Genomic DNA, 25,663 nt, shown 5'->3' with positions numbered 1-25,663 from the left:
CAACTCTGGGATTTCTTTGGAAGGAATGATGCTAAAGCTGAAGCTCCAGTACTTTGGCCACCTCATGCGAAGAGTTGACTCATTGGAGAAGACTCTGATGCTGGGAGGGATTGGTGGCAGGAGGAGAAGGGGACGACCGAGGATGAGATGGCTGGATGGCATCACTGACATGATGGGTGTGAGTCTGAGTGAACTGAACTGATACTTACTTATTTGACTGTGTTGGATCTTTAGTTGCAGCATGAGAACTCAGATCCTGCATGTGGGATCTATTTCCCTAGCCAGAAATCAAACCCAGGCCCCTGTATCAAGAGCACAAGGTCTTAGCCAATGGACCACCAGGAAAGTCCTTAGAAATAGTACATTTCTAAATCCTGCTTCAATTCTCTCCCTCCCTCCCTTCTTCCTGTTCTCCTTTCTTCCTTCCTTCAGTTCAGTTCAGTTCAGTTCAGTCGCTCAGTCGTGTCCACCTCTTTACGACCCCTTGTATCATAGCACTCCAGGCTCCCTGTCCATCACCAACTGCCAGAGTTCACTCAGACTCATGGCCATCGAGTCTCAGCTTTCTTCACAGTCCAACTCTCACATCCATACATGACCACTGGAAAAACCATAGCCTTGACTAGACGGACCTTTGTTGGCAAAGTAATATCTCTGCTTTTCAATATACTATCTTAGGTTGGTCATAACTTTCCTTCCTTCAGTGAGTATTTATTGGGTGCCAACCATGGGCCAAGCACTTCTCTAGTACAGATGTTAAGAAAACAAATGAAATCCCCACCCAATGGGAACTGATTTTCCAGCTGGTGAGTGAGAAAATACTTTAGAGAAAACATTTCAAAGACCATTACGAAAGAAAATGAAGAAAAAAGGGCATAGTTCTGAGATATGTACCATGACCACTCGGATATCAGTGGCTGAAAACTCAGTGTTTTTGGTGGCTCAGATGGTAAAGAATCTGCCTGTATTGCAGGAGACCCAGATTCGATCCCTGGGTCAAGAAGATCCCCTGGAGAAGGAAATGTCTACCCACTCCAATATTTTTTTCCACTCCAGTATTCTTGCCTGGAGAATTCCACGGACAGAGGAGCCTGGAAGGCTACAGTCTATGGGGTCTCTAAGAATTGGACATGATTGAGGGACTAACACTTTGACTTTTCACTTTCATAGTTGATTTACAATATTGTATTAATTTCTGCTGTACATTGAAGTGATTCACTTATACATATATACATTCTTTTTTTTTTTTTTATCAAGTTTTGAGGAAAACGGTCCAAGTGTTTTACTAAGGAGATAAGTATTGTTGCTATTGTTTGAGTAAGGCAACTTTTTTTTATTACATGCACTAAGACTTAACTGTTTTCCATGGAGAGGAAACTGCCCAGCCTAAACATGAATCTAAGCTGTACTTTGTCTACAGAGCTACCATGCTTTTTATCTAGGTCATGCAAAATCCTAATGGAGACAGACATTGGGATTTGACACCTGGGTTTGCTACCGATGAGCTATGTGGCCTTGAGCAAGTTTCTTAATCTTTCTGAGGCTTAGGTTTTAAGGAAATAATGACACTTGTGCAGTTGCTGTGAGGATTTAATGCGATGCTGTATACTGAGAACTTAGCACGTTTCCCGGTACTTTGCAAAGCACTCAGTTAAGGACTTACTGTGCTGTTCACACGGAGGGGAAAGCCTCACTCACATTTTGGTTGGCTTTTGCACAGTGAACCACGGCTACCCAGTTCTCCCCCCGGCATTTACTGAGAAGGAGAGAGAAACACAAGAGTGGACACCACAGGAGAGTGGACACCACAGGAGGCCTCCCTTGCCCGTGGCCATGGCTTTCCCTTGGCCGAAGTCAGTCCTCACCAGGAGTGTCAAAGAGAAACAAAACAAAAGCGAAGCTGCTCAGACTCTTTGCAGCCCCGTGGACTGTAGTCCACCAGGCTCCTCGGTCCATGGGATTTTCCAGGCGAGAATACTGGAGTGGGTTGCCATTTCCTTCTCCAAAGAGAAACAAAGGTGGCTAGCAATTAAAAACAATGGGTTTTCTAAAAATTATATTTATTTATTTACTTGGTTGCATTGAGTCTTAAGTTGCAGCATGCGGGATCTTCCACTGTGGTTGAAATTGCCAGGCAGTCAGTGTAAGATTCCGGAACCTCAATCTTGTTTTCTATAAACATCTCGCTCCATTAACCTAAAGCCATACCCTTTGTCCCAAGTTCCTGGAATGTGTCCTTGGTCTGATCAGTTATCAGCACTCAGATCCTGGAAAGGGCAGCAATTAACTTCTGTTCCAAATGCCTGAGGGGAAAACAACTGGTGATCATTAATCTTTAGCCCATACCTCTGGTCCATTGCAAAATGGCCAGGGGGCATGAAAAAGGGTAGGGACTCAATCTGAGGACCAAGAGAAGCCATAAAGATGTTAAGTTAAACATTGTGGTCTTTAAACTGATTGGTTAGAAATGATACATTTTAAGGACAAGAGCCAACCGAAATGCGCCGACCACTGCTGGTGAGGATGTAAACCACTGTAAGTCTTGCCTTTGGCGGACAGTTTACCCCCTCAGTGTCTGTGCTGAGAGCTTTGTGCTTCTCTCTAAAATAAATCCTGTTCTCTTGCTACTGTGAGTGCGTGTTTGTGGAGTTCATTCTTTGGCTCCATGAGCAAGAACTCAGATTCCGTTTCACCTGTGCTTGGGTTTGGCTAAGTTACTTAGTTGGGGAGCTGGACAGAGTCATTTCTGGGAGATTTTTGTGGTTCTCAGGGGCCTTTTGAGTCTTGTTAACCAAGGCCTTTCTCTCCTAGGAGGAGAGTCTCCAGGCGTCTTGCAGTCCTGATTGAAATGATAAATGTCTTCACCTTTCGCTAATCCTCAGTCAACCAAGGGTGTGACAAAAGTCTTCTTCTGTTGATAGATGATTTCTAGTTCAGGGAGAACATTACTTTTTAAGTCTATTCAAACATTTTTGCAAAAAAAAAAGTTTGGAAGTGAATAGGGCTTCCCAGGTGGCGCTAGTGATAAACAACACGCCTGCCAATGCAGGAGACATAACAGACTCGGGTTTGATCCCTGGGTCGGGAATATCCCCTGGAGGAGGGCACGGCAATACCCTTGGGATTCTCCAGTACTCTTGCCTGGAGAATCCCATGGACAGAGGAGCCTGGCAGGCTATGGTTCATGGGGTTGTGAAGGGTCAGACATGACTGAAGCAACCTAGCATGCATGCAAGGTAAGAAAAAAAGATTTCCCTCTCCCCCAAGTCTAGATCCCTAGTGTGGATTGTTATTAAGAGCTTGTCTGATATTTTGTCCGAAAGCCCATCATGTACCTACGAGGCTGGTACTCTTACTGTTCCCATTTTACAGATGAGGAAACCAAGGCCTCCTCCACATGCTCACACTGGCCAGGTGGTGAGCAGTAGAGCAAGCGTTAGAGCCAGGCAGTCTGCCTGCAGGGCATGTACTCTTACCCACAACGTGTGGTTTTTTGTTTTCGGTCACACCACGAGTCACGCAGGATTTCATTCCCTGACCAGGGATAGAACCCACGTCCCCTGCTTTGCAAGGTGAATTCTTAATCACTGGACCACCAGGAAAGTCCCCACAATCGCATGCGCTGATGCTTTTCTTTTTTTGCCATTGGAGTCACATTCTAGCCTGAAGCTTGCTTTATTCCCTAAACAATACACCAGGAATATTTTCCTGTTGCTACACAGAAATCTACCTTCTTCTGAAGAAATAGTGTCCCTTTAGGTGAAGGTACGGTCATTGATTTAACCGGTCCCCATTGGCTAGCTTAGTCATTGCCCGCTTCTTGTTATTGCAAATGACGTTGGGTTAAACATCCTTGTGCATGATCTTTGTATGAGTTTGCATCTCTAAGGTCTAGCCCTAAGAATGGAATTGCTGTGTTTAAATACGGTGTCGTTTTCAAATTTCCCGGAGGACACCTTTAAGATAGTGCTGGGTCGCTGAGACCCGACGATGCCTCACTCGTTTCGCTTTTGCTGGAAATATTTGGCCTTTCACCACAGACTCTGCAGGTGAAACACTGTGTTGCTTTCAGTTAATTAGTGTGCCGGCCCCACCGTGCCTGGGAAGACTCTCTGGAGTGCTGTATTGACTTTGAATTAAAGTTAACTGTTAATCCTTCTGAATGGAGGAGGCGGTGGTTTATAAACCTGGCTTAAGCCTGCCTAGAGAGGGTCCCAATCATCTACCATAATTTCTAAATACAGGCGTAAATTTCATCTCAACTCAGACTCTAAATCTCCGTTGGTGCTGAGGTTTATTCTTTATCTTAGGCTTAAATATCCAAGCAAGCAGGCTGAATTAACAGCAGAATTGGCCACAAGAACATTTTTTAATTGGAGGCCAAAGTCTATGACCTCTTAACTTTCCTATGTATTCTAAAGAAGCCAGATAAACCAATTTTAATTTACTTTAAGAATATAAATACCAAGGAATATCCTCCTAATTTGAAGATACTCTACCATTTGGGGTTTTTTTCCCCCCCAACCCAGTCTCAAGCAAGATTATCCAAGAATGAGCTTGGGGACAGGAAAATGGTAATAGCTTTAAATCTGGTTGCTTTGCCATTAAAGTATGTGTTTATCACTCAGTTGTGTCTGACTCTTTGCAACCCCATGGACTGTAGCCCACCAGGTTCCTCTGTCCATGGAATTCTCCAGGCAAGAATCCTGGAGTGGGTTGCCATTTCCTTCTCCAAGCCATTAAAGTAGTATGTGTGTAAAAGACAAAAACTGAAAAATGGAGACTGCCATGAATTTGTCATCATTCAGCTCTCAATGTGGTGGCTGCGGTGACTTTCAAAGGACAGGGCTGATAAGATCTGAACCCACCAGGGTCAAACGCTGAAGGGCAGAACGGTCTTCGCATGCTTAATGCAGTGAAGGGAAACAGCTGGGAACTGGAGCCAGGCAGCACACCAGCTCAGAGCTGGTTTTTTTTTCCTTCCATAGGTGGATTTATTATCTGATTTCTCAAAAGCCTGTAACCTTTATGGAAAGCTAGGTTAAGTTATATTTTTACTGGCAGTAGAATTTGTTAGCTTTGTAAGTAAGGGATGGCCAAGCAGGAACACTCCTATCCACCCGGCGCGTCCCCAGCTTCACCCTTCTGAACTCAGTGCGAGCATTGACCTGACAAGACCCGGCCTGAGCTCGTCCTGCCCAGCCCCCCGCCCCTGTGTTTTCCAAGGAGGCTGCCTCCGCCTGGACACACTGCCTTGACCTTCCTGCCCTCGCATGACCTTGATTCCTTCCAAAGTCCTCAGGAAATCAACAGGTCTCTCGCCGCTTCCTGGGAGCCCGACTCTGAACTTGGCCCCACGACAGCCTTCTCGAGGTGCGGGCTTGGCTGGGACTGGCTTATTCCCCCGGCAGACCCAAGCGCTTCACTCCCAAGGAACAGGTCTCCCCAGACTGAGGGTCCTGTGTTACTCTTGCTGCCCTACTGGCGGCAATGCCATCCCCGCTTGCCCTCGTGCTGTAGACCTTGCCCTCCAACTGCCACTCCTGCAGGGGTCCCTCCCTGCTCCGGCCCTGGGCCCCTAGCTGCAAGTCGCCGGTGGCCCCCAGCACCTCCCAGCTGAACCTGTCACTGTCCTCTCATTGTTTGCTGGTGCCCCATCCCCCGTTCAGACAGTGTGTCTCTTGAGGCGGAGACCAGTCTCAACCTGGAATCTATTTAATTAGTATTTGGCCTGGAAATGAGCTTCCTTTACCCAAGACAAATACCCATGGCAAAGGCCGGAAGCCGAATCACCTGCTTCAGTAATTGGCTGCAGGATCAGACTGTATTAAACTTGATCACCATCCTGAACCTGAGTCCATGCAACCTTGTGGGTCCATTTGTCAGCCTTGGCTGTGGGGTTTTTTTATGTCTTGGTTAAATTTGTTACAATACTACTTCTGTTTTATGTTTCAGGTTTTTAGCAGGAGGCATGAGAGAGCTTAGCCTCCCCAACCAGGGATCGTACCCTCACCCCTCACTTTGAAAGGCGAAGGCTTAACCACTGGACTGGCAAGACCCCCAGACTTGGCTGCTTTCCTTTCTTCCCCAACACCCTTGCTCCTTCTCCGCCTTTAAGCCCCTCAGTTTCCTCTGAGTTCTCTTTGATTGTTTTCTTACACAAATAAAAATCCTGCCACTTAAGTGTTGAATGAATCTTTTACACTCATTTGTATGGGTGGACTCATAAAGCTGCTGTCTGTTGATGCTTGACAAAAGTGACTGCACAAACAAATGCATCGGCTCCTTTAATCCCTACAAAGACCCTGAAAGGATGGTATAAGTTGTAGTCTTCAACTTTAAGAAGACGACGCTCAGAGAGTAATGGAAATCACCGTAGATGCAAATGGCAGAGCTGGGCTGGACCCCAGGCCTCCTGGAATCCAGAGCCTACACTTGAACTTCCATGGGGGGCCATCGCCCTTAGTGGGCCATGCTGCGTTTTAAGCCTTATCTCAAATTGTGGTATAAAAGCATTTTTCTGCTACAGACACTTTAGGCATTGACTGAAAGAGAAATTATCTTTTTGGAGGGAAGGAGAGCGGGGAACACAGAGAGGTCCCTGAAATTGTAATTGGCTAAGATTTGGAGGCTTCCTCGAGATCCCATGTGTTGCCATAGCATGTTACCCACAGGCCCCTGAACCACTAGAAGACCCCCAGGGTTACAGGGGACCTGTGTCCTTTTCCATCGTCTCTCCCAGCCCCTGAGACCCCACGCCAGCCCACACTTCCTACCCACCATGGGCCCTCCATTCCAACGTTTCTGACAGCTGGTTTGGGAATTAGGCCCCTCACTCATCTTAAACCCAAACATCCCTTTTATCTGCACCTAAGATTCCTGGGCCTCCTTGGCTTTCTTTGAGGCTGCCCCCATAGCTCAGTTGGTAAAGAATCCGCCTGTGATGCAGAAAACCTGGGTTCGATCCCTGGGTTGGGAAGATCCCCTGGAGAAGGGAAAGGCTACCCACTCCAGCATTCTGGCCTGGAGAATTCCACGGACTGTATAGTACATGGGGTTGCAAAGAAACAGACACAACTGAGCGACTTTCACTTTACTTTCAGGACTCCTGGGCGCCATGTATACTTGTACATGTGTGCGTGTGCGTTTCTACAAGTAATGATCACTCCTCTCGTTCCCAGCACATCAGCACAAACACACTGCCTGCCTCACCCCTTCCCGGGCTTCCCTAGTGGCTCAGCAGTAAAAACTCTGCCTGCAATGCAGGAGGCGCAAGAGACCTGGGTTCAATCCCTGGGTCTGGAAGATCCCCTGGAGAAGAGAATGGCAGCCCACTCCAGTACGGTTGCCGGGAGAATCCCATAGACAGAGGAGCCTGGCGGGCTACAGTCCATGGGGTCACACAGAGTCGGACACGACTGAGCGTGTCTGCACCCCGTCCCTGCCTCCCATCTGACATCTCCCATTGCCCAGGACAGTTCTCAGAGGGCCGGCCGCCCTGACAGCACAGCCTCCTCAAGGACTAAAAAGAGTTGAGGACATCTCCTGGGTCCCACAGCACCACGTGAACAGCAGAGGACAGAAGTGCGACAAACACCTCCCAGCAAGGAGACTGCCCACCAGCTCAGGAGAGGTGCGTCTCCACTGTGGGCCACGTGAACACAGAGCTTTCACACGGACTTCGCAGGCGGCTCCGTGGGTGGGAATCCGCCTGTCAGTGGGGGCAGGAGACATGGGTTCGATCCCTAGTCTGGGAGGATTCCACATGCCTCTGAGCAGCTGAGCCGGTGTGCCACCCCTGCTGAGCCTGTGCTCAAGAGCCCCTGAAGCCTGGAGTCTGTACTCTGAAAGAAGTCACCCCAGTGAGGAGCCTGCACACGGCCCTGAAGGGCGGCCCCTGCTCGCCGAAACTAGAGAAAGCTTGAGCAAAGCAACAAAGACCCAACGCAGCCAGAAATAAATACATTTAAAATTATTTCTTTTTTAAAGCCACTTTAACACATACAGCCCTGAAATCCAAAGAGAAGTAGGGGAAAGCCAGCAGGAAATATACATATTTATCCCACTTAACTGGCTTACAAACATAAGAGGTTGTCATCTTGTCCCTGGGACACAGCCTAGACCAGGCTCATCCGTCTCTGCTCTGAGCGATTTTATTTTTAAAAATTCTTTCTTTCTTTCTTTCTTTCTTTGACTGTGCTGGGTCTTGGTTGCGGCACGCAGAATCTTTAGCCGTGGCATGTGGGATCTGGTTCTGGGACCAGGGATCGAACCCAGGCCCCTTGCATTGGGAGCATGGGGTCTCAGCCACTGGACTGCCAGGGAAGTCCCTGCTCTGAGCTATTGTGGTGGTTGCATCCACGAGGACCCTCTTCTGGTTGGCATCTTCAAAAGGTCAGTTTCTGGTTGTCAATTCCAGCTTTGCAGCCGAAGAACTTCCATCCCTCTCCTGTCTATCAACACCATCTGTCTGGGAGAGCGCGATGATGGGGAAAGGAGAGAATGCTAAGCAGTTAGAGAAAGACCAGCTGAGTATGGGGGTGGGGGTGGGGAAGGGAGTCTGCTGCTGCTGCTGCTAATTCGCTTCAGTCATGTCCGACTCGGTGTGTCTACTTCAGTCCAAACAAGCTCCAAAGGCAGGCAGCTGTGATGGGATTTTTCTGAGCAACTTAAATTCCACCAATGAGGCATCAGTGGAGAAAAGCACTAGAGTTGAATAACCTTCACTGTGACCTTGAGCACAGTCTGTAATAAATTAGGAGAAAGATTTTATATCGGGAGGATGTGGGGGGATGTCTCCACATGTGTCTCGTTCCCCCCAAACCCATAGACTTCCCCCCACTCTCTAGAGAGCATCTATGTCCGGGGGCGCCCCTTCCCCTCCCCACAGCACACACCCACTTTATCCCAGTCACCGTGCAGTGGCAGCGTCGGAGCCCCCACCGTGATTTTCTCCTATTCAATCGTGCATCCCCAGGACCCCGAGCCTCTGGAACCCACGCCCTCAGGCTCAGTTCTCAGTGGCATGCTTTCCCCAGTGTCCTCAGCAAACCCACCGTGAGAGCAAACAGAGGCTTGTCACGGGTGCCTGTCACCCAGTTCTCACCACGCGGCCGCGGCCACCTTGATGACACCCTGAGACTCCACAGTACTCTCCCGGGCTGGAGTTTGGGATGGAGTCCAGTGCAACGGAGGAAAGGGGAGTTTACCAAGGATCAGCCTAAACTCAACTGCACAGAGAAGCTGTGCTGTCCCAGCAGTTTCTGGAAAGCACAAGAGATTGGGGTGGGTGAGGGGGACTACTCCGTAGCAGAAGCTACACAAGGCGATCGTGCCTGTGGCTGTTCGAGGCCGTGTGGTGACAATGACTAGGCAAGTCCAGGCTAACTTGGGTGGACCGGTTCTTTTTTTTGTTTTAATTTTATTTATTTTGGCTGGGCTGGGTCTTCACGGCCGCACTCGGGCTTTCTCCAGTTGGGGTGCACAGCTGCTCACTGCGGTGGCTGCTCCTGTTGCAGAGCGTGGGCTCTAGCCAGGCAGGCTCAGTAGTCAAGGCACACGGGCTTAGTTGCCCTGCAGCACATGGAAGCTCTTCGCACTAGGGACTGAACCTGTGCCCTCTGCACTAGAAGGCAGATTCTCAACCAGTGGACCTCCAGGGACGTCCCTGGATCAGCTCTTAATGCTGGAGAGCTTCTGGGTCGTGGACAGGCGTCTTTAATGCTGGAGAGATTCTGGGTCGCGGACAGGCGTCTTTAATGCTGGAGAGATTCTGGGTTGTGGACAGGCGTCTTTAATGCTGGAGAGCTTCTGGGTCGTGGACAGGCGTCTTTAATGCTGGAGAGCTTCTGGGTCGTGGACAGGCGTCTTTAATGCTGGAGAGCTTCTGGGTTGCGGACAGGCGTCTTGGTGCGATGGGAAAGACTGATACCAAACGTGAAGGTCCGGGTTGGCATCCCAGTTCCTTCACTGAAAGGCTGGATTCTGGGGTGCCATCCATTGTACTGAGCCTCGGGTTCCTGATCTGTAGTACGTGAGCTCGAGTGCCTTCCTGGCACATACAAAGGGTAGGTGAGAAGCACAGATAAGCTAAAATATCCTAAAGGCTCTATTACAAGTCATGACACCGTGTCCTCAGTAGCACATCCCAGGATGCATGTTTGAGTGGAAGGCAGGGTGGGCTGCAGGGTCCCCCGAGGAGCACACATCTCACAGATAGCATGGAGAAGCGTCCCGTGGGCTTAGGCAAATTTGCCTAGCTTCGCTGACTTATTAATCTTAGGGTTTCACGCTGAGTTACTTTAATTCCCTGAGCCTCAGTTTCCCTGTCTGCAATGTGAATGATCACAGGGAATCTGAAGATTATCACGCCTTCTATCTAAAGCACTTGGCATACGAATAGATAGTCAAGAATCGCTGGGTGCTTCCCTTTCTGAAGGCACTGGGGATGTGTTACAAAGAGGAGAGAATTCTGAAGAGGCACTAGACTGTTCTTTTCCTACATTTGGAGGGCTGTCATGAGGAAGTGGGTAAACTTTTGATGTGTTGCTTGCAAAACTAGAAGCCGTGGGTGAGAGTCCCAGGGACTTCTGTTCGATAGGAGGTGAGCCGTTTCGGTCTTGTTCCACAGAACACACTGCTCCATGACGTTAAAAAAGAGCTCCCTGATGTGGGAGACAGAATGGACTGGAGTTCCCTTTCCACTCCAGAATGCTGTGAGCTGTAACATATGTTCCTTTAATTCCCCAGTGTATGTTTTCACGCAGAGATAAGACGTGTGAAGGCGATCCCGTAGATGCTTATGACAGCTACTCCAGGGTACGTTAGTCTTCAGCAAATAAACTGTCTCAGCTCTACTTCAGGAGCAGTCGTTTGGGAAATTCTTCTGCCACCTTTTCTGTAGCAAGAATAGCAACCTTGATGTCTTTGCTTAAAAGCTAAAGCCCAGGCAAGTCGGGTTAAAGATGGCCAAAATCAGACTCTGCCCCTGGGCATTTGGAGGAAGCTAACCTTGGCACATTGCGATCTAGGCGAATTCCAACCACCTCATCCCCTGTACTTTCATTTATTTTTTCAATCATATAGAAAAGCGCAGAATAATATATACCCCATGTATATACCAGGCAGATTCAAGAACTCTTCACTGGGTCTTGTTTACTTTAGATCTCTAAAAAAGCTTCTCTACTGTTTCTTTTTCTATTTTATTAATTTTTCTCCAGAGTTTATGATGTTCTTTTCTGTTCTTTTTGGTTTTCTCTGCTGTCCTTTAAGAATCTTACATTTAAAAATTCATTTCTTTTTTACATCTTTAAAAAAAAAACTTTATTCTTTTTTAAAATTTTATGTATTGACATGTACACACTGCTACCTCAGTGGCTCACGTGGTAAAGAATCTGCTTGCAATGTGGGAGACCTGGGTTTGATTGCTGGGTCAGGAAAATCCCCTGGAAAAGGGCATATCAACCCACTCCAGTACTCTTGCCTGGAGAATCCCATGGACAGAGGAGCCTGGCGGGCTACAGCCCATGGCGTCGCAGAGAGTCGGACCCGACTGAGCGGCTGACCCTGTCCCCTCCGCGCCGCTGCGTTTACTCGCGCGTGTTTGTTTCTGGCACCGCTGCGCTTACTTGCGCCTCTGTTTACTCTGGCCGCTCTGGCTCTCTAGTCTCCGCTGGGCTGCGCGGGCTTCTCACTGTAGTGGCTCCTCTTGCACGGACTTTGGTAGCTGCAGCTCGCAGTCTGAGTCGTTTCGACTTGCTGGCTTCAGTAGTTGCATCCCACGGGCACAGTTGCTCCGAGACATGCGGAATCTTGTAGACCGGGGGTCGAACCCGAGTCTCCTGCGTTAGCAAGGAGATTCCCATCCACTGCACCACCAGGGAAGTCCTATCTTTATTTTCTTAATGTGACTGTAAGGCTATAGATTCACTCCCAGGTATCACAATGTGTGGTTCTATTATTTATGTCTAATCCTAACTATCGTGTCTCTTCCATCGTGGTATTATCTTTAACCCATGCGTTCTTCAGGAGTGCCTGCTTTAATGTCCGAGTACGTTAAAATTTTCAACTGATTTTTCATTTAGTTGCTTTTAATAATAGAAGCATAGATGAAGAAACAGTGGCTGACTTTATTTTTCTGGGCTCCAAAATCACTGCAGATGGTGACTGCAGCCATGAAATTAAAAGACACTTACTCCTTGGAAGGAAAGTTATGACCAAACTAGACAGCATATTCAAAAGCAGAGACATTACTTTGTCAACAAAGTTTCATCTAGTCAAGGCTATGGTTTTTCCAGTAGCCACGTATGGATGTGAGAGTTGGACTATAAAGAAAGCTGAGCGCCGAAGAATTGATGCTTTTGAACTGTGATGTTGGAAACGACTCTTGAGAGTCCGTTGGACTGCAAGGAGATCCAACCAGTCCATCCTAAAGGAAATCAGTCCTGAATATTCATTGGAAGGACTGATGTTGAAGCTGAAACTCCAATACTTTCGCCACCCGATGCAAAGAGCTGATTTGAAAAGACCCTGATGGGAAAGATTGAGGGCAGGAGGAGAAGGGGACAACAGAGGATAAGATGGTTGGATGGCATCACCGACTCGCTGGACATGGGTTTGAGTGGACTTCGGGAGTTGGTGATGGACAGGGAGGCCTGACATGCTCCCTGGGGTGTTCATGGGGTCACAAAGAGTTGGATACAACTGAGCAACTGAACTGAACTGAATAATAGAAGCTTTTGAAAATCACCTCTTTATATGTGATCCTTTTCTTAATTGTTCATGTGTCCTTTTTCAAAATTTTTATTTATTTTTAACTTCATGTGTTCTTTAAAGGATGCTGCTGCTGCTGCGTAGCCACTTCAATCGTGTCTGACTCTCTGCAACCCCATGGACTATAGCCCACCAGGCTCCTCTGTGCATGGAATTCTCCAGGCAAGAATACTGGAGTGGGTTGTCAATGCCCTCATCCAGAGGATCTGCCCGACCCAGGGACTGAACCCAGGTGTCCTGCACTGCAGGCAGTTTCTTTACCACTGGACCGCCAGGGATCCTTTTTAAAGGATACACGCTATCTATTTTTATTGCAAGCAGACCTCTGTATCCGTGTTTTTTTAATTAAAAAATTTTTTTTATCATGTTGAACAAATCTTCTGTAGATTATCTGATCATTGCTTACTTGACCTGGCCCTTTCTAATACAGATGTGTTAAAAAACCTTCCTCGCTGTGTTTTAGATACTTTCTGATTCTTTGAGCTTTTACTTTATGTAGTTCAGGGTTTTATGTTAAGTGCATTAAAGATTATGCTTATTGTACCTTGTGGATTATTTTTTAGCATGATGCAACACCTTTCTTCATCCTGACTAACTTAAAAAAAAATCCTATTTGTCATTAATACTGTAAGGCTTCATTTGATTAACATATGCCCTGAATATCATTTCCTAGACTTTTCTTTTTAACCTTTGAATGTTCTAGAAAAATTTCTGGATTTGGCTTGTTGTTCATGTGGTTTAATCCAATTGGATGGTCTCTGTCCTTTAATAGGCAGGTTGATTCAATTTATATTTATTGTGATGACTGCTATTACATTTAAAACTCATTTCCACTTTCTGGTTTCTCTTTATCAGCTTTTACTTTTCCTCTCGTTCTTCTTCTCTGCCTTCTGTTGAGCTAACACGGTTTTCCATGTTCTCTTTATTTTCTCCTCTTCTTTCTGATTCTCTTGATGGCGTTTCTTTTCTATATGTAGACTTTTACTTATTTATTTTTGGCTGTGCTGGGTCTTTGTTGCTGTGGAGGTTTTTTTCTAGCTGTGGCAAGAGGGGGCTGCCCTCTGGTTGTGGAGTGCAGGCTTCTTACTGCAGTGACTTCTGGTTGCAGAGCCAGGGTCCCAGGGTGCGGGGGCTCAGCAGCTGTGTCAGGGGCTTCAGAGGTTGCAGCTCCTCTAGATCACAGACTCGGGGGTTGTGGTGCATGGGCGTGGTTGCTCCGAGGCACGTGGGATCTTCCTGGACCAGGGGTCGAAGAGCCCGCGTCTCCTGCGGTGGCAGGCAGATTCTTGACCCCTGAGCCACCAGGGAAGCCCCTTTTGATGGTATTTCTGTTCTTTTAGCCTTCATGTTATTTTTCAGGGCTAAAGATTTTGTTTATCTTTGATGTTCCTCAGTTTCACAAAGATACGTCTATGTGTGGATTGAATTTTATTGTTCTCGGTACATAGAGAATATGTTTAATTTGCAGTGAAAGTGAAAGTCACTTAGTCATGTCCGACTCTTTGCGACCCCATGGAATTCTCCAGGCCAGAATACTGAAGTGGGTAGCCTTTCCCTTCTCCAGGGGACCTTCCCAACCCAGGGGTCGAACCCAGGTCTCCCACATTGCAGGCAGATTCTTTGCCAGCTGAGCCACAGGGAAGCCCGAGGATACTGGAGTGGATAGGCTATCCCTTCTCCAGGGGATCTTCCCAACCCAGGAATCAAGCCAGGGTCTCCTGCATTGCAGGAGGATTCTTTACCAACTGAGCTCTCAGGGAAGCCCGAGACCGTGGCTTTATTCAGTTCTGGAGTTTCTCGTGGGTTTCTCCTCTCTCATGCTGTCTCGGGTCTCTGTTGGTGCGTGTGAGAGTCTCGCCATCGCTTCTGTCTGTTTCTGTCTGTCTCTGTCTCTCTGTCCTTCTTTATGGTATCACCTTCACTTACTCCTTGCCTGCTTCTTCTTTTTTTGCTGTGCTGGGTCTTAGCTGCGGCATGTGGGGTCTAGTTCCCCGATCAGGAGTCACACCTGGGCCCCCTGCCCTAGCAGCCTGGAGTCTGAGCCACTGGACCACCAGGGAAGCCCCTCTTGCCTGTTTCTAGTCTAGACTTTATCTACTCATCGAGTCTTTAAATTATAATAACCATATATTGTTTATTTTTCAGATTTCCAATTGCTTATTCTTCATATACTCCTGTTCTTTATTCACTAATGCTTGGTTACCGTTTTATCATATTTTGTTAATGCCCATGAGTGATTTTCTTCATTGGCCTTTAAAGAGCCTAAGCATAATGAGTTTAAAAATCCTTTTTATTTAGTTATATTGTTTTCGTTTCTAATCGAATGAATGAATGAAACTGACCTTCCTGATATTGATTTTTCCACTTAGAGTTCAAGTTCCTAATTTCGTTTCCCAGGCTCCTGTTTTGTGGGCAGCCTCTCTCTCCCTCTGGTAGTTCTGCTCCTGGCTCCTCTGGCTCCCACCCTCCACATCCCCAGAGCAAGCAATGCAGAGCCAGACCCAACAGAGACCCCGAGGCCATCTCACAATCAGGCAGCTGAGCTCAGGTCCTCTTCAAAGGGTACGTCTGGGTCTCCCACCTTCCTCTCTGGACGTCAGCTATGAAACAACGGAAATGTCAACCGTTGCGGCGGCTCTTCCCAGCCTTTGGTTTTTCACAAGGGGAAGCCCCACTCAAGCTCTGCCTTTGGGTGGAGATCCCATTTCTGTTTCCCTACCTTACTTGTTGTTGCTCAGTCGCCAAGTCATGTTCAACTCTTTGCGACCCTGTGGACTACAGCATGCCAGGCTTCTCTGTCCATCACCGTCTCCTGGAGTTTGCTCAGACTCAGGTCCATGATGTCCGTGATGCCATCCAACCCTCTCATCCTCAGTCACCTCCTTTCCCTCCTGCCCTCGATCTTTGCCAGCATCAGGGTCTTATCTGGTGAGTTGGCTCTTCGCATCAGTTGGCCAAAGTTTTGGAGCTTCAGTTTCAGCACCAGTTCTTTGTACTTGACACTAATTTAAAATACTTGATGTTTAGATTCCACATGTAAATGATATCATACAGTATTTGTCTTTCTTTCTCTGCCTGACTTATTTCACGTAGCATAATGCCCTCCAAGTCCATGCATGTTGCTGCAGATGGCGAAATTTTATTCTTCTTTATGCCTGAGTAGTATTCCCTTATTATATACCACATCTTCTTTTCAGTTCATACTTAGGTTGCTACCATATTCTGACAACTGCAGGTAATGTTGCTATGAACATCGAGGTGTGTGCATCTTTTTTAATACAACAAACTAGTGAATATGATGAAAGAAACTGACTCACAGAGAACAAGCTAGAGTTTGCCAGTGGGGAGAAAGAGGAGAGGAGGGGAAATATAGGGGTAGGGGACTCAGAAGTACAAACTATTTGGTATAAAATGAACTACAGAGATATATTGTACAACTTGGGGAATATAGCCAATACTTTATAATAAATGTAAATGGAATTTATAACTTTTAAAGATTGTTCATCAGTAATCAAATCAGTCAATCCTAACGGATATCAATCCTGAATGTTCATTGGAAGGACTGATGCTGAAACTGAAGCTCCAATACTTTGGCCACCTTATGTGAAGACCTGACTCATTAGAAAAGATCCTGATGCTGGGAAAGATTGAAAGCAGGAGGAGAAGGGGACGACAGAGGGTGAGATGGTTGGATGGCATCACCAACTCAATGGACATGAGTTTGGGCTAACTTGGGGAGATGGTGAAGGACAGGGAAGCCTGGTGTGCTGCAGTCCGTGGGATCAGAAAGAATCGGACACAACTGACTGACTGAACAAGAACAAATATGTATAACTGGTTTACTTTGGGACTGATTTACTCTGAAAGTATCACAACATTGTAAATCAACTCTACTCCAATGACAATTTTCTAAAAAATAAAAAAATTAAAATTGTGAATCACTATATCGTATACCTTTAACTTATATAATATTGTATAGCAACTCCAACTTCAATAAAAGTGCAAAAAACCCGCATATTTATTACTGTTGTGCTCTGTGACGTCTTCAGCTATAACATATTCACATCAAGTTTGCACGTCACAGACGTCACCCTATCGTGGGTGCAGAAGGCTTGCGTTCACCATGCATAACCTGGACGCCTTTAGCTGGTGAGCAACAGCCAGGAACGTCAGTGTTCTTTGCCACCCACATTTTTCCCACCAAAACTTTTAATAAATACAAAATACATTGACTTGCATTTCATCTCCCTTCATTTTTCTTCATTTGCATGTATCAACCAGAAGCAGGCCGCAGGAAAATTCAAATGTTTGGACCATTTAGAGACTGGATAATTAGTTCTTAAATGTGCAACCTACTTGTTTTTCACAGAATTTTTAAGTGGTGATGGAGCTGGTGTTTCTGGGGGAAAATAATGTAAGGAAATTAGAAGTGTAATATATTGATCTATTACAGTCAAAGAATTCTGAACCAGCCAATCAGAACCTAGCGCACTTTGGCAAATTCCAAACAGCTTCCACGTGGACTTTCAATAGGGTTTTGCAATCTACAATTTATTGCTGTGCTCTGGCTTTTAATACTTTTTTTTTTATTAACGTTCAATTTTTCTCCTGATACAGGAGCTTCACTCATCATTCTTAATGTTTCTGCATTACTTGGAACTGTCAGTAGTTATTTCCTTGTGGTTAGAGGCACAAATAGCTTCAGCCTTCCTCAGGGGGTCACCAGGTCCTACCTCACCCCTCTGCAGGGGAAAGGGCCGAGTGAAGAACCACTGGGGAGACAGCGAGAGGCTGAGCGGCCAGCAGCAGCTAAGAATGGCAGCTTTGGGGGAAGAAATGAGCTCAAAGCCATCCTAGCGGGTAGCTATCGCCGAGGTGTTTGCAGCCTCGGCCCTGGCTGACTGTTTCTGGTTAAATGACTCCACTGCCTTCAGATGCTGCTGCTTTGGAAATATTGAGCAGAATATTCAAGCAATTTATTTTTATTCATGTTTACCCAACAAATGTATTTATTGAGCGCCCACTCTCGGCCGGATACTTTTATGTTCACGACTTTCTATGGTCTCTGCTGGAGACAGTAAGGAAACGGGCAGGGTCAGACCTGGCACGTGGAGAGACAGGGTCAGGAGCAGGGGCTGACGGGATGAGAGCGGATGATTCCTGTAAAGTCAGCGTGAGCGCGGGCTGGCAGTAACCCAGCAGTCGCAGAGTGCATGCGTGGATGGGGGCTGCTATCCTCCTGTGTTACCTTGAGGTCAAGACTGATTTTCGGTGGATGAAGTCACAGCTCTGTCAGCTGTCCAGGAGAAGACACACCTCACACAGTCTCTAGAGGAGCCTCAAGCCCGCAAATCTGAGCCAAATCATTCTTGTCTCATCCTCCCCGGAAGAAGGATCCCAGGCACCCGCCTCATCCCTATTCTCCCAACCTATGAAACCGCCTAACACAGCTGGTCCAAATTTAAACCCCAAAACTTCAAGCAAGGGATGGAGGGGAGCAGCAGCGGTGGCCTGGCGGTGTCAGCAGCTCCGAGGAGCTTGTTAGAGAGCATGTCAGAGCCCACCCCGGGGCTCCTGAGTCAGATTCTGCATTCTAACAAACTCCCGAGTGAGTCCTGTGCGCAGTCAAGGATTGAGAAGCGCTGACCTGGGGCACCTCTGTGAGTGGGGAGGGCTTCCCCGCTGGCTCAGCGGGAAAGAATCTGCCTGCCACTCAGGAGATGCGGCTTCAGTCTCTGGGTTGGGCAGATCCCCTGGAGGAGGAAATGGCAACCACTCCAGTGTTCTTGCCTGGAGAATCCCCATGGGCAGAGAAGCCTGGCGGGCTACAGTCCATGGCGCCGCAAAGAATCAGACACGACTGAAGCGATTGTACACGCACGCATGTGGGTGGGGAACAAAGTGCCCATCTTCCCCCAGCTCCACCCTACCCCGCCCCAGGCTTCTCCACACACCTCCCTAAGAACTCTTCCCTAATACGGACTGCCATAGGCAGGGAGGGATGTTGTGGGATCACTCCAAGGACAAGGTGGGTGAAGAAGGCCTTTCTCCAGGAAAGGCATTTTGCCCATGGTAAAGGCCAGGCGGGAAGGTCAGGTTCTTGGGATTCTAGCAGCTGAGAGGGCTGGGGTGCAGGGATCTCTTGCCCTATAAATAAGAGGAATTCCTGACCTACCTCATGGATACCTTTTGTCCCACACAGGAGGCAGCCACTCTTAACTCAGCGAGGCCCGGCTGCCCACTGGGGTCACCTGGGCGCTTTAAAAGTGCACCATCAAGTCCCACCTGCAAAGGCTCGCTTTCAAATGGTGGGGGACAGGACCCTGGTTATTAACGGAAATCCTGAGTATTCAAAGTGCCCATGTCGTTCTCATGGGTTGCTAGAGCTGAAACCCACTGGGGAAGGCAAACTTAGAAAGTTAAATATAGAAACCGAAGTTAGGAATGCAGGGGCTTTCCTGGGGGTCCAGTGGCTGAGACTCCACACTCCCCTCGCAGGGGGCCTGGGTTCGATGCTTGGTCAGGGAGCCAGATCCCACATGCCACAGTGAAGGTCCCGAGTGCCACCGCTGAGACCCAGCACCGCCAAATAAATAAGTACTTAAAAAGCAAAGTTAGAAATGCAAAACCCTCAGCCTGTTCTAACTGCTTCCCGCCACTTCGGGCCTCTCCCTCCTCCTCCCCTAACTCCCCATTTGGCCAAAGCTGGAGACAGTGATGGAGGGGAAGAGAAGGAGGCTCCAAACGTGACGGAGGCTCCCAGGGTTCAGGTCCTGCCGGCAGATATCCTGTCACACCTGCCCTGGCCAGAGGGCTGGGTGCAAGCGGCAGGGCTTTGTGATGGGAAAACGAACCGGCCCTGGAGGAAACCGGGTGTGGCTCACCCAGCCCCCCGGCCCAGGGCACCCCACTCGGAGACAGTCAGGAGAACTCCGGCAGCTGTGTGGCGCCCCACGCCCATGGTTCTTTTTAATCTTTGGCTATTTATCAAATTTCCTCCAACCCTTAATCTCCCTTCTACATCTTAGCTGTCAAGAGTCTCCTCTGGGAGTCTTATTTTGCAAGTTCCCGTCCCCTGCCTGAATGATACAAATTTGCTATTTTGACATTTTTTTTTAACTGATTTCAGACTGAAATTTTGATCTAGCTAAGACCATCCCTATGGAAAAGAAAGGCAAAAAAGCAAAATGGCTGTCTGGGGAGGCCTTACATATAGCTGTGAAAAGAAGAGATGCAAAAAGCAAAGGAGAAAAGGAAAGATATAAGCATCTGAATGCAGAGTTCCAAAGAATAGCAACAAGAGATAAGAAAGCCTTCCTCAGTGATCAATGCAAAGAAATAGAGGAAAACAACAGAATGGGAAAGACTAGAGATCTCTTCAAGAAAATTAGAGACACCAAGGGAACATTTCATGCAAAGATGGGCTCAATAAAGGACAGAAATGATATGGACCTAACAGAAGCAGATGTTAAGAAGAGGTGTATTAAGAATACACAGGAGAACTGTACAAAAAAGATCTTCACGACCCAGATAATCACGATAGTGTGATCACTCATCTAGAGCCAGACATCCTGGAATGTGAAGTCAAGTGGGCCTTAGAAAGCATCACTACGAATAAAGCTAGTGGAGGTGATGGAATTCCAGTTGAGCTGTTTCAAATCCTGAAAGATGATGCTGTGAAAGTGCTACACTCAATATGCCAGCAAATTTGGAAAACTCAGCAGTGGCCACAGGACTGGAAAAGGTCAGCTTTCATTCCAATCCCAAAGAAAGGCAATGCCAAAGAATGCTCAAACTACCACACAATTGCACTCATCTCACACACTAGTAAAGTAATGCTCAAAATTCCCCAAGCCAGGCTTTAGCAATACATGAACCATGAACTTCCAGATGTTTAAGCTGGTTTTAGAAAAGGCAGAGGAACCAGAGATCAAATTGCCAACATCTGCTGGATCATCGAAAAAGCAAGAGAGTTTCAGAAAAACATCTACTTTTGTTTTATTGACTATGCCAAAGCCTTTGACTGTGTGGATCACAATAAACTGTGGAAAATTCTGAGAGAGATGGGAATACAGACCACCTGACCTGCCTCTTGAGAAACCTATATGCAGGTCAGGAAGCAACAGTTAGAATTGGACATAGAACAGACTGGTTCCAAATAGGAAAAGGAGGACGTCAAAGCTGTATATTGTCACCCTGCTTATTTAACTGCTATGCATAGTACATCATGAGAAACACTGGGCTGGAAGAAGCACAAGCTGGAATCAAGATTGCAGGGAGAAATATCAATCACCTCAGATATGCAGATAACACCACCCTTATGGCAGAAAGTGAAGAGGAACTAAAAAGCTTCTTGATGAAAGTGAAAGAGGAGAGTGAAAAAGCTGGCTTAAAGCTCAACATTCATAAAACAAAGATCATGGCATCTGGGCCCATCACTTCATGGGAAATAGATGGGGAAACAGTTGAAACAGCGTCAGACTTTATTTTGGGGGGCTCTAAAATCACTGCAGATGGTGACTGTAGCCATGAAATTAAAAGACGCTTACTCCTTGGAAGGAGTAAACTATGACCAAACTAGACAGCATATTAAAGAGCAGAGACGTTACTTTGCCAACAAAGGTCCATCTAGTAAGGCTATGGTTTTTCCAGTAGTCATGTATGGATGTGAGGGTCAGACTGTGAAAAAAGCTGAGTGCCAAAAAATTGATGCTTTTGAAGTGTGGTATTGGAGAAGACTTTTGAGAGTCCCTTGGACTGCAAGGAGATCCAACCAGTCCATTCTGAAGGAGATCAACCCTGGGATTTCTCTGGAAGGAATGATGCTAAAGCTGAAGCTCCAGTACTTTGGCCACCTCATGCAAAGAGTTGACTTATTGGAAAAGACTCTGATGCTGGGAGGGGTTGGGGGCAGGAGGAGAAGGGAACGACAGAGGATGAGATGGCTGGATGGCATCACCAACTCGATGGACATGAGTCTGAGTGAACTCCAGGAGATGGTGATGGACAGGGAGGCCTGGCGTGCTGCGATTTATGGGGTCGCAAAGTCACGACTGAGCAACTGAACTGAACTGAACTGAATCCATCAGAAACCACTTACCTGGACACACATGGGTGTGTGCGTGACAATAGGGTGGGTGGCCAGCATTGTGCATACATCTGTTTTCCAGTGGGCCATGGGAAGGGGCTTGTGGGCATGCCCAGCTGTGCCAGGCCCTGCGTCAGCCCAGACTGATTTCTGCCGTGTAACCAAGGCATAAGTGGGAACTCAAACCGCTGATTCTTCGACCTCAGCTATCAGGGCATCTGGATATGACCTCAGTTGTAAGGCCTTGAGCTTTTCTACAGGTTCACCACTAAAGTGTAAGTACTTCTGAGAAAAGAGATGATAAGGCCCTGAGAGTTACTGGTTTTGCGTATTTGCCTACGAGCTGTGTCCTCAAGGCAGGAGACTCCAGAAAGACCACCCAGGACCCCAGGAAACCTGGGAGAGCCTCCACGGAAGAGCACTGAGGAGCAGCAGAGAGACGGTGCCCAGAGCGTTTTCTTTTTGCTTTGTTCGCTTGTTTCACTTTCTGTGAAACGCAGAACTTTCAAGACAGGACCGAGATCGATTGTTGCTAGAGGTAGGGGGAGCGATGGATAAATAGGGAGAGGATTTTTAGAGCAGTAAAAGTATTCTGTATGATACCACCCTGGTCAATACACATGTCATTATCCATTTATCAAAACTCATATGCACAACGCCAAGAGTGAACCTGCTGTAAACTGTGGACTTCGGGTGACAACTCTGTGTAATGTAGATTCATAAATTGTGACAATTATGGAGCTATGTGGGCTTCCCTGGTGGCTCAGATGGTAAAGAATCTGCCTGCAATTCAGGAGATCTTCGTTCAATCCCTGGATTGGAAAGATCCCCTGGATGGCACCCCACTCTAGCATTCCTTCCTGGAGAATCCCCATGGACAGAGCCGCCTGGTGGGCTGCAGTCCACGGGGTCACAGAGAGTCGGACACGCCTGAGTGACTAAGCAGAGCACGCAACATACGACTATGCAGGAAACGTGGGTAGCGCAGTGGTCAAGAATCCACCTGCCAGTGCAGGAGACATGGGTTTAATCCCTGGTTTGGAAAGATCCCCTGGAGAAGGAAACGGCAAAACACTCCAGTATTCTTGCCAGAGTAATTCCACGCGCAGAGGAGCCTGTTGTGCTATAGTCCATGGGGTCGAGTCGGACAGAACTTAGTGATTAAACAACAAAATGCTACTGTGCTTCAGGGAGGCGGGGGCTTGGATAGTAGCGGAGGGCGTGTGTTTGTGAGGGCAGGGAGAAATGCCTATCACTCTCTGCTCGATTTCACTGTGAACCTGCAACCGGCTTCGGTTTGGTGTGGGAATGGAGGGGAGAGGGGCACACAGATAGGGTGCATTTCTCATTTGTTTGGCCCCCCCCCCACCAGGCAATGAGTAAATGACTTCATGAAGGTGAAATGGAAGATGAGAACATCGAGCATCCTAATCGCCTTTCCGCCCGACTGATCCACGTGTGTGCTTCTCAGTGGCCCTCCACTCCGGCCACGGGAGCCTTCAGCAGCACAGCTGCCTGGGCTTGCCGCCCTTTATTTAGAGATTCTTCTACCTGACTTACTTAAAATGGTCAGACTTCCTCCACTTCGCAAGACAGCTTCATCTGCCCAGCCTTGCTTGCTGGAGACAGTGGCAGGTCCAAAATTGTTAAAGAAGAGTTTAGAGCCCACAGTCTGGTTGTTGGTGTGTGTGTGTGTGTGTGTGTGTGTGTGTGTGTGTGTGTGTTTCTAGCGTCTGCATAGGACTGACACATTCATTGTCAAAGGGGAAGCAAGACCTGTGGGCTGGGAAATCAGAGGTTCTACCATTTTACCTTTTTAAAAACTTGAATCTTATAGAAAATTTCCAGTTTTTTGACAGAAACCTAAATCAAGCTTAAAACACAGTATTGCAAACACCATTCAGCTTCTGTGTAAGTGTCCCTGTGCATCACTGGGACATGGGCTGTCTGTCCCTCCACTGGGTGGCGTCTTGAAATCTTTCTACTGTTATTACACTTGGTCTTCTCCCCTCTTGGGGCTTAACTGGTGGTTCAGTTGGTAAAGAATCTGGCTGCACTGCAGTAGACCCAGGTTTGATCCCTGGATCGGGAAGATCCCCTGGAGAAGGGAATGGCAACCCACTCCGGTGTTCTTGCCTGGAGAATTCCATGGACAGAGGAGGCTGGTGGGCTGCAGTCCATGGGGAGGTGGGGGACAGTTGGACATACCTGAGCGACTGACACACGCTCCCCTCTTAGGAGGTATGACTTGCTTGGCCAGTATCCACCAGACACCTTCACCTTGAGGCTTCCAAGCTGTCATGAAGTGTAAAAGCAGTTGCCCAACCACTTGAGAAATGTGTGCCCCCGAAGCACACGGAAGCTCCCAGCAAGAGGTTCTACCCGGTGAACCACTGCCGTGTTGCAGGGCTGGTTTGTCTCTACAGGCCTGGCTCTCATTCTAGACACTGGGGCTGCAGCTGAGGCCATCCAGAATGAACCCCCATCACTTCTATTTGATGAAGACCAATAACCTCTAAGGGGCTTCCTAGGTGGCACTAGTGGTCAAGAGTCCGCCTGCCAGTGCAGAAGATGCAAGAGACACAGATTTGATCCCTGGGTCAGGAAGATCCCGTGGAGAAGAAAATGACAACCGACTCCAGTATTCTTGCCTGGAGAATCCAATGGACAGAGGAGCCTGGCGGGCTACATTCCACGGGGCTGCCAAGAGTCAGACACGACTGAGCGACTGAACACACACAGCACAATAGCCTCAAAAAGGCCAAACAAGACCAGGCTTTCTGATGAGCCGCAACAGTGCTATTTAGCACTGGCTGAGCCACATTCAAGTCTCAGATGTCTTTGCGAAGTTTATTTCAGAATATCACCATGTTCAAAGGATTGCCAAAAAGCTTAGCCACATCAAGAAGCTTTTTATTTTTAAAAATATCTATTTGACTGCACTGGGTCTTACTTGCAGCATGTGGGATCTAACTCTCTACCAGGGACTGAACCCTGGCTCCCTGCACTGGGAGCATGCAGTCTTGGCCACTGGACCACCAGGGAAGTCCCTGAAGAGCTTCTTAAAGTTTTTATTAGCCAACTATAGAACCTCTGGAAGATGCTAAAATAAGAAAGTTTTGACCTAACATTTTAAAATTTAGTTCGGGGGGGAAACATCTGTTTTTCTTTAAAAACAGTTTATTAAACGGCACAAGAGAAAATGTTTTTTAGGAAGTACCCTGTAAAGTTTTTTTTCTATCACTTTGCTGATTTCAACAGGAAATCAGGTTATTGTCGCAATAACCTATTTTAGCAGAGATAAAAGACTAAAGGGGAGGCTGCCCCTGCCCCCCGACAGATCACTCCTGCTGGTTGTCACCAACTCAGAGCTCAGTCAAGGCACGGTTACACCAAAAGGGAAAACACAGTGACCGTGGGTGATGTTTACAGAGTGCAAATGGATACTCGGGTAGCATCAGGCTGAGTCGTCATCTACCGACTTCTGGGGACACACAGGGTGCTGAGGGCGGTTCGCATCCTCCACCGGAGGCTGAGGGAGGGTGAGCGCAAGCCCACAGGTGCTCAAGTGACCTGGTGGGGGTGGGGGTTAATTGCCGTCGTGTCCAACTCTGGCAACCCCATAGACTGTCGCCTGCCAGCCTCCTCTGTCCATGCAATGTCCAGGCAAGAATACTGAAGTGAGTTGCCATTTCCATCTCCATAAGTGACCTGTAGAGATTCCAAATTCTTAGATCCAAATTGGACAAACCTAAAAGAATGAGGCAGATTTGTAAGTTCTGACCGAGTAGGATGTCAACATTG

The sequence above is a fragment of the Ovis aries genome, chromosome 23 (assembly GCF_016772045.2).
Source record: "Ovis aries strain OAR_USU_Benz2616 breed Rambouillet chromosome 23, ARS-UI_Ramb_v3.0, whole genome shotgun sequence".
In the NCBI taxonomy this organism is placed as follows: Eukaryota; Metazoa; Chordata; class Mammalia; order Artiodactyla; family Bovidae; genus Ovis; species Ovis aries.
This window is presented reverse-complemented; position numbering follows the sequence as displayed.